Source organism: Erythranthe guttata, chromosome 13 (genome assembly GCF_056151865.1).
Source record: "Erythranthe guttata isolate IM_541 chromosome 13, IM_541, whole genome shotgun sequence".
Taxonomy (NCBI): Eukaryota; Viridiplantae; Streptophyta; class Magnoliopsida; order Lamiales; family Phrymaceae; genus Erythranthe; species Erythranthe guttata.
Window position 1 is genome coordinate 12,171,418 of NC_142545.1, and position 6,000 is coordinate 12,177,417.

Genomic DNA, 6,000 nt, shown 5'->3' on the forward strand with positions numbered 1-6,000 from the left:
CATTTAAAAGAACAATTGGAGTATAATCATCAATATTTTTATCTCCAGTCAATTTAATATCTTGAACAAGTTTTGTAAATTGATCGATGTTGACATCAATCTCTTTGTTCAAGTCAAGTTTAAATGTGAAAATTTTTTCGAGCAAAAACAATTTTGAGGCCAAGGAAGTTTCAGTATAAAGTTCCTCCAACTTATCCCATAGACTTCTAGCAGAATCATACTTTCCTACTTTTCTAATCACATAATCACTCAAGTTCAGAATAATACAGGCATAAGCAAGTTCATCAAATTCTTCACGTCTGACATTAGCCATAAACACACAGATTGAAAAATCACATTTTCCATCAAAATGAGCCACATAATAAGCAGTCATAGAAGCCATTATCCAGAACACACAACATGATAAAAAATCGCGATTGCGCAAGTAAACAACACCAAAATTAAAGTAAAGCAAGTAACGAAGACCTGGCAGTCCTCCCTCAACTACCCCAACCAGATCAGGAAGCACTAGCGGTTCCCGCAAGCTGGGTTTTTGTGTAGAGAGAGAGGTTAAACCAAATCGAAAAATAAATCTATATTTGGTATCGTTAAGACGATTCAAGTAAGCAGCGGAATAAATAAACGAAAATTTAGCACACACAGATTGAATCACAGATTCAGCTAAATTAACACAAATGGACACACAGATCCAACAATTAATGGACACACAGATCCAACAATTAATGGACACACAGATCCAACAATTAATAAAATTGGACACACAGATCCAGAAACGCAACCAACAAATAAACAAGAAAACTAAAACCAACCATAGGGGGTTTAGAATACAATACCTGAGCAAAACCCATGGTAGAGTTTTGTACGCCAGTTCAACGGGTACAATAAATTATTGCTCTGGTACAACTGTTGGGTACCCGTTGAACTCAATAATTATTACAGACCAAATAATAAGCATAAACTGTAATAAATTACAGATTAAATCCTATGGGAATAAGGGGTCCGGTAGTACAAGCAATTCTAAGAATAAAGCAGAAATAATAAAGATTACACAATATATTTATTATTTATGCTAACCCAAAAGATCAACTTTCAGATCTGAGAAGGAGAATCCAACGGCTCTGTTCACAGTTCCCACGAGCTACACACCGATCCCGGATGAGGCATCCAACGATTCCGATGACTAGCCCAAACACGCAACAGAGAATACTCACTCTCTCCTCACTCTATTCTCAACCCGAACCCAGAACAGATCTTGGAGGTATCCAAGATCTAAAACCCACAAAAGACCCCTTTTTCTTGTTCTCACACAGAAATACACCGAACTCACAAAGAACTCTCACAGATCACACAGATCTTTAACCCACTTGAATCACGAAGGAAAAATGGGAATATCGAACAGAAAAAGGGGCTGTATAACTTAGTTTTTTTTTTCGTGTCTCCCTCATCTCTCAAGGAGGGGTATAAATAAACCCAAAGAACAACAGATTTAGCGATTTCTTCGCATCCGATTCTAGCAACGCCATAATCGGCGGGAGAGGCGGTGATTTGTTGCAGAAAAATCGAGAGAGAAAGAGGGAGAGGCGCAGCAGATTGGGGTTTGATATGGAGGAGAAATGGGAGAGAGACGGAGTATTTATGTGTCGTATGGAGGGCTGAGATTACTGTAAATTTTATTTTTATTTAATGGCCCATTAACCTTTGAATTTAAATTTATTAATTGTGGGTAATTCAATTATGGTATTAAGGTGATTTTATGGTAATTGATTTGTAACGTTAAAGACAATAAAAGACCATGATAGGTGAGATTTGTCTTCTGCCGTTACAAATCAATCGTGGCCCTCTTCTCTCGTCTATAAAAGAAATCCACAACTCTTCTTCTCAACCATCAGACGCAATTTGAGAATCCCATCAATTACTGAAATATTTAGTGAGTTGTGATATTAGAGAGATAGAGAGAAGAAGGTGTCCTACGAATAAAGTTCTCAAGGAGATTCGAAGGAGGCCTGGCTAGGCTCGGCTTGTAGAAAACTATTGTTCATCGTCTCTATCGAAATCCATGGTGAACGGTATGTCGATAATCTCTATTACGTGATTATATTCTTAAGATGAATTTGATTTCAAGATTCTGTGATTAAAGTTTTTCCGCATAAAATTAAATAAAAGTCTTTCAATTGGTATCAGAGCAGGGTTTTGAAATCGATTCATCTTAGAACACAAGTATTTTATATGTTAATTATACGAATTTTTTGATTTCATGAAATTAATATTTGAGATGGAATATTTCTTTGTTGTATGCAATTACAAATATTTCAAATTTTGCGAGAAAATCGTGATTATCCTTTTTTTTTTACAGACCAATCGAACTAGTTTTTATTTTTGTCGGTTCCGAAACTTTTGATTGATTGTCTGTAGACTCTGTACTCAGTTACCGTATTTTAATTTTTTCTTATTTCGGTCAAATCCAATTACCTGACAAAATGGTAGACTATTTTATTTTATTATTGTGGGTAGTAAAGACTATTATAATAGAAATGAAGTATTACATGCCTCATGTATTGTTGAGATGTACAGATTATGAAATAATGAGATGTATATGAAATAATTTTGTCATTATCGAAGCACGTGAATTGTATGTATTCTGTGAATGTAAAGAAAATTGTTTTATAATTACCGTATATGAAGGTGTATGTGCTGAATTATATGATCCATATGACGGTACATATTTTGTACAATTTGTTCATTATTATTTTGCATAAACACCATTCAATTAAAATAACGACAATATTATTAGTTTTATATTTATGAAATTTACTAATCTTGTAGTTGCTAAAGTGACCTAGATTAGTAAAATCTAATAAATATAAGAACTATATGAAAGTTTAATCATTTACATGATATTAAAGATTATAATATTCTCAAATTACAGTCATAATTAAGAAATTGAGACTAGCTCAAAGGATAGTCGATTTTAATTAATTATGAACTGGGTAGGGTGTCATAATTTATATTACTTAGCAATTAGAAATGTTTACGTAAAGGTAACATGACTAATTGACGAATGAGATAAATTATGTTAGACCCTACTTAGGTGTTATAAAAGATTATTTACACCAACATAGAGTGAACAATAGGCATATTGTATTTCAACCAAAGGCGAACTTATAGTGATATCAATAGTTCATCTTATTTGACTCAAGGTCTTATGTGAGCATCCTTTTATCTTTACCTTATTATATTTGCTATTTTTATTCAGTTGCTATTCCTACTTCATTATACTCGCATGCTTCTGGTATTAAGACTCTCAGTGGGTCAAATTTCTCCGAATGGTATGAACAAATTCAATTCACCTTGGGTGTTATGGATTTGGACCTAGCATTGCTTACTGAAAAACCTGGGGAAATAACGGATGCTAACAGTGAGGAAGAAGTTAGCCTAATTGAAGCCTGGACCAAGTCTAATAGGCTTAGTCTTATGCTTATTAGAATGACTGTTGCTAATAACATTAAGACTTCTCTTCCCGAGGTTGACAATGCTATGGAACTGTTAACGGCTATTAAAGAACGCTTTAAATCAGCGGACAAGTCGTTAGCAGGGACACTCATGGCTGAATTGACTACCATGAAATATGGCGGTGATAAGGGAATTCAGGAACACATCCTGAATATGACTGATAAGGCTGCCAAACTTGGAGCTCTTGGCATGAAAGTGGAAGAGTCCTTCCTTGTGCAATTTATCCTTAACTCACTTCCATCAAAGTTCGGCCCATTCAAAATTCACTATAATACTCAAAAAGATAAGTGGAATTGAATGAGCTGACTAGTATGTGTATTCAAGAGGAAGTGAGATTAAAATAGGAAGGAAATCACTTTGCATTGGCTGTAACTCATGGAAGTATGAAGAAGAAAGGGAAATTTGTGAAGAGTGGAAAGAAATTCGCACCAAACAAAAGATATGAACCTGGTGAAAGTAGTCAGGGTCATGGAAAGGCTTTTGTTGTCACATGTTACTTTTGTAACAAGAAGGGACGCGTAAAGAAGGACTGTGAGAAACGTAAGGCTTGGTTCGAAAAGAAAGGTATTCATCTTTCTTTTGTATGTTATGAATCAAATCTTATTGAAGTTCCTTCTTACACTTGGTGGCTTGATTCTGGTGCTACAACTCATATCACAAATTCATTACAGGGATTCCTTACAACTCGGAAACCGGAGGAAAGTGAAAAGTACATCTATATGGGGAACCGTCTCAAATCTAAAGTGGCGTTTGTTTGCACTTATCGCCTCATATTAGAGACGGGTCACAAGATGGATCTTGAAAACACTTTTTATGTACCTTCGTTTTCTAGGAATTTGGTTTCTTTGTCAAAACTGGATGTGTGTGGTTATTCAGCTTTAATTGGTTGTGGAAAACTCAGTTTTATGTTTAATTCAATAATAATTGGTTCCGGTATTTTATGTGATAGTTTATATAAAATATCTTTGAATCATGAGTTTGAAAAATCATTATTAACCACTCATTCGGAAGTTGGCGTAAAGCGAAGCCTAAATAACGAAAATTCTTCTATCTTGTGGCATAAACGATTGGGGCATATCTCCAAGGAAAGAATCGTAAGATTGGTAAAAACTGGAATTTTGGAAAATCTAGACTTTACTGATTTTCAAATGTGTGTGTATTGCATTAAGGGTAAGCAAACCAAACACAATAAAAGAGGTGCCACAAGAAGTAAATAGCTTCTTGAGTTAATCCATACATATATCTGCTCACTACATATTCCATGTTTTAGTGGAGAAAAATATTTTATCACCTTCATTGATGATCTATCTCGTTATGGTTATCTCTATCTAATTCATGAAAAATCTCAAGTCGTTGACATGCTTGAGGTGTTTGTTACGGAAGTCGAAAGACAATTAGATAGAAAAATTAAAGTTATACGATCAGATCGGTGTGGGGAATACTATGGTAGATATGATGAGTCGGGACAAAATCCTGGCTCATTTGCTAAATTCTTAGAAAAGCGTGGTATTTGTGTTCAATACACAATGCCTGGAACACCACAACATAATGGAGTTGCTGGACGTCATAATCGTACTCTTATGGATATGGTTAGGAGTATGTTAAGTAATTCAACTGTACCCATTTCACTTTGGAATGAAGCCTTGAAAACCGCTATGTATATCTTAAATCGGGTTCCCAGTAAGGCAGTCCCAACAACTCCCTACGAGTTGTGGACAGGTAGGAAACCTAGTTTAAGACATTTACATGTTTGGGGGTTGTCCAACAGAGGCTAGAATATACAATCCAAATGAAAAGAAATTGGACCCTAGAACAATTTCTGGATATTTTATTGGTTATCCACTAAAGTCAAAAGGGTACAGATTTTATTGTCCTAACCATACTACGAGGATAGTTGAAACTGGAAACGCCAAATTCTTAGAGAATGGTGAAGTTAGTGGGAGTCTTGAATCAAGAAAGGTAGAACTTGAGGAAATTAGGGTGGATATTTTACCATCTTATTTCCCTCAAGATGAAGTTACTCTTCAACCTACACCGCAGGTTGAAACAAATGATTCTCCACTCCATTCACCACTTCATGAAGATGTCATCATTGGCAATATTGTAGAGCCACCACAACCGGTAGCTTTGAGGAAATCTCAAAGAGAAAGGAAATCTGCCATATCCGATGATTATGTGGTGTATCTACAAGAATTTGATTTTGATATTGGTATTTAAAATGATCCAGTTTCATATTCACAAGCCATGAAAAGTAAAGATTCTAGTAAATGGATTGATACTATGAATGAAGAGTTGAAATCAATGGACTATAATGGTGTCTGGGATCTTGTCAAATTGCCTAAGAACAGTAAGAAAGTCGGTTGTAGATGGGTCTTCAAGACCAAACGTGACTCTAAAGGCAATATCGAAAGATTTAAAGCTAGACTAGTGGCGAAAGGTTTCACTCAAAAGGAAGGCATTGATTATAGAGAAACTTTCTCTCCAGTATCT